This window comes from Phyllostomus hastatus, unplaced genomic scaffold (assembly GCF_019186645.2).
Source record: "Phyllostomus hastatus isolate PE091 unplaced genomic scaffold, TTU_PhHast_1.1 phas_scaffold_200, whole genome shotgun sequence".
In the NCBI taxonomy this organism is placed as follows: domain Eukaryota; kingdom Metazoa; phylum Chordata; class Mammalia; order Chiroptera; family Phyllostomidae; genus Phyllostomus; species Phyllostomus hastatus.
This window is the reverse complement of record NW_025334016.1, coordinates 3,246,915-3,249,955: the sequence shown is the minus strand read 5'-3', so window position 1 is coordinate 3,249,955 and position 3,041 is coordinate 3,246,915.

The window sequence follows — 3,041 nt, the reverse complement described above, 5'->3', positions numbered from 1 at the left end:
CAGACTTGTGAGTCCTTCTGAAATACGAAGCCAACTCTATTCAGAACATGAATCTTGTTTCTTTCTATGAAGCATTACATTTTTTTTTCTTATAAAAAGTAATGAAAGCACTTTTCATTATGGAGGGCTCAAAAACAAATACAGGTTGGAAGAAATATTTGCAAGGGTTAAAATGGAGCAAGGAAAGAGAAAATTTCCTGCCTTCCTTTCCTAATTAGACAGATTTTTTTTCTTTATGCTAAAAGAGAACACTATTCCATAAAGAACGCATTTTAATTCACATGCATCAAAATTGAAAGGGTGTGATCTCCAAGTGTATTTTGACCCAGGTAAAGGTGTGGTTGAATCTGTCTCCTTGCAGGGGATTCCACTCACTTCTGGAGAGTGACCAGAGAGAGGGGGCCCACAGAACCAGGCCATATGAGGAGTGATAGAGAAAGCCAGGTCTGGAAGTTAGAACCAGAATGAAAGGATCAAACATGGTTAAGCAGAGAACTGACATAAGATTTGAGAGGATAGAGAAGGAAAAGGAGTGAAGGCAGCTAATATTTATAGCACCTACTAAGTCAGAAGTTGTGCTGAGTTCCTTGTGTTATCTTATTTAATCTTCACAGTGATTAAGAGGTAGATAATATTACTGTTATTTTGTAGCTAAAGAGAGTAAGACTCAGAGGGTTTAACTTACCCAAACTTACCCAGCCATGAATTGGAAGAGTTTGTGTTCAAAGACAGATCTGCTTGACTTTCTTTCCCATATCACACTCTCTGAAAATGGAATGGGAATTCCTCATGAACTAAGGTATTCCTGGTAACCTGGGATATTCAAGCAAATGTTCAGTGATTATTTACCAGAATATTTTTAAGAACAGTCATACATTGATACAGAGCTGGAACACATGGTTTCTAAGAATCCTTCCAATTGCATGTTATAACAGGATCTCTCTAACTAAAATATGTAATTCTTGCGTGTGTACTATGATACCTACTATGGTCATGATTAGAATTACTTGTTTGGCTAAGGCATCATCCTCAGAAAAATCCAAGATGGATCAACTCCAGCACACATTGTTGATGTCCTACCCATACCTGTTTAGCACTAACTATTTGCATATGCACCCATTGAGTCCTGCCACAATCACCCAAACTTTCTACCTAAGGGTTTTGGGTTGTTTTTTTTTTTTGATTATTTAAGGGGAGGCTAGAAATGCCAAACAGTGAGCACTCTAGGGAGCAGTCCTCCACTCATGACAGATGGGATTAGGAAGACAAATATTTCTTATCCTTGTCTGAGACACACCTCATATATCTCCCTGAGTTTCCCAGTAGGAGCGAGTCCTACTTGCCCATAGGAGTGACCTGCTTTCTAACAAACTGTTTTTGGTTTCTTCCTCTTCTTTGTCTCATTGCCCCCACATATACTAGTCCTTTCAGGGATCACTTTTCAAAGAGAGTAGTTGTACTCAAATTCTTGTCTCAGAGTCTGCTTTTGTAGGAAGCTAAACTAAGACACCAACATTATTTACCTATCAGCTCAGGCTTTCTCAACCTCAGCACTACTGACATTTGGGCCTGGAGAATTCTTTATTGGAAGGTGCAGCACTGTCCTATGCACTGTGGGATGTTTAGCACCATCCTTGAACAATTTGCTATGCTCAGCACCCAGTTGCAGTGTGCTTTTCTGCAAATGACTAGCATCTGTGGCCTTCTTTTGCTTTCCCTTGGATTCCTGGGGTTGCCTCACCTATACATACAGCCTTTGATTTTGTATCCCCCTGGAGAGGCCCGTAGCTAATGGGCAGGAATATGATAGTCCAGTTCCATTGCCTCATGTTAAAATGAATTCTAGGTGTAATTTACAACCCAAAGCTACACAGTGGGATTATAATGAAGCTGAGACTTTTCCTAAAATCACAGCCTTGCTTCTTGGCTTCCTTTCTTTCTCTGTTCTGTTTTCTCCACTCTTTTGGCCTACCCTGAGAGCACTTTCTCAATAAATCACTTGCACAGGAATCTTCTTCTCAGGGTTTGCTTCTGGGGAATTGGAACCCATACATATGCATTCCAAAGTCTACATTTGAGTGGGAGAGGTGAATTCTACCACTCATATGGGATATTCCATAATCTTACCCTCTCCTATAAAGTAAACATTCATTAGATGTTTCTTGCTGTAGTGGATGATCTTAGTCTGGAGAAAACAAATAAACCACTACCATCTACGGACTACTCCCCCTGGCTCCACAGGCAACAGGGCCACAGAGGACCTCAGGAGGTGTTGGATCTCACTTTGCCAAGTGAAGTAAGAGAAGCTGGCTTTGCTTGTTTTAAGTGAATTAGATCTTGGACACTCAAAGCTGTGCCTATCTTCTTTCATACTTGAAAAGACTTTGTCACAGAGGAGAGTGATTCAGCAAAACAAGTCTGTAGTGAGTAAACTTGAATCAAAAACATTGGGAGAAGCTTCTGATACTTATTAGGGTTTGAGAGGGCCTCCACAATTTTATTGCAAAAGTGAATGGTAATACAACACTGTTTTTTTTAGTGCTCTCTACTTGTTTGGCAGTGTTTGCTCATGCATTACATCATTCCATCTTTGTGGTATACGTGTGAGATATGAACATTCCCATTTTCCAGTCAAGAAAGCTGAGGCTCAAAGAGGTTATGCTAGCTGCCTGAGGTCACACTCATACTAAGTGGCATAGCTGGGATTTGAGTCTACATTTGTCGGATTCCAACAATTATGTGTTTAACCACAAATCAGAGTAGAGTCCCAACACTGGCTCTCTTCTCTCCAGAGACAGGAGGGAAAGACTTGTTAACATTTTCACAAGACAGAGAACTATCTCATGTGAGAGGATTTCTATAGACATTTTTCTCTTTCAAGAAAAATAAGTAAATATATAAGAAATTGAAATATATTAAATGAGCCTGACATGGTACAATACAGAATGTATGTTATATGGGGAAGTTTTTTCTAGGATTAGCATTTTCTTATTACAAGGGCAATATGATGATTAATGATTTACGCTCAAGGCAGAAATTGA